We start from the raw sequence: 1,088 nt of genomic DNA, 5'->3' as shown, positions 1-1,088 counted from the left end.
CAAGCCGGGAATCGAACCTGCGACCCTGGAGCTGTGAAGCAATTGTGCTATCCACAATGCTACCGTGCTGCCCTTATAATACACATTTTCTGAGTAGTGGTATAATGATGACTCATGCCACAGAGGAGACAAGCTTCCTGCATGGATAATTCAAGTCTTTGAATGGAATATGGCTTTAACTCATGGTTTGCTCCTGAGATCTTGTCTCAAAGCACCATGTCCATAACCTCTGACAGTACTAGATCATTTCTGGAGACGTTCTATAATACTTTAGTAAGCCTGAGAAATAGCGAAGTTGGCTCACATTCTGAGGTGCGGGTGCTTCAGTAATGGCTTTGACATTTGACTTCTGCAGTCCCTTAGTGTCGATGACATTTCCCAGATATTCGATTTAAGATTGGAAAAATTCACATTTGTCATAATCCATAATCTCTGGAGTGTGGCATCTAGGCTGCGCAGACAATCGTCCTCATTCTTTCCAGTAAACAAGATGTCATTAAGTAACACCGCACTCCGTTTAATCCGCTTAAAATTTGGTCCATTATTCGTTGGAACAATGCTGGTGCGGAAGTGATGCCAAATGGTTCTCTTTTTTAAAAATAAATTTAGTGTACCCAATTAATATTTTTTTCCAATTAAGGGGCAATTTAGCGTGGCCAATCCACCTACCTTGCACATCTTTGGGTTGTGGGGGCGAAACCCACGCAAACACGGGGAGAACGTGCAAACTCCACACAGACAGTGACCCAGAGCCGGGATCGAACCTGGGACCTCGGCGTTGTGAGGCAGCAGGGCTAACCCACTGCACCACCGTGCTGTCCCTAAATGGTTCTCTTTTATGTCGATATAACCTTTTGTGTGTTACAATTGTCAAGAACTGTCGTGAATCTGGATCCACATTCATTTGAAGAAATGCATGACTGAGGAAAATTTGACTTAAGTGTTGGCCTCCAGCCAACCCAGCCAATAGGTAATCAATCAAGTGCAGAGGGCACTGCATTGCACACGAGTACAGGATTAATAGTGACTTTAAAATCGCCACAAATGCGTGCAGATCAGTCTTTTCTCATCATGGGTAAGAGTGGCGC

Source organism: Scyliorhinus canicula, chromosome 1, assembly GCF_902713615.1.
Source record: "Scyliorhinus canicula chromosome 1, sScyCan1.1, whole genome shotgun sequence".
NCBI classification, from domain to species: domain Eukaryota; kingdom Metazoa; phylum Chordata; class Chondrichthyes; order Carcharhiniformes; family Scyliorhinidae; genus Scyliorhinus; species Scyliorhinus canicula.
Note: the sequence above shows the minus strand (reverse complement) of the source record.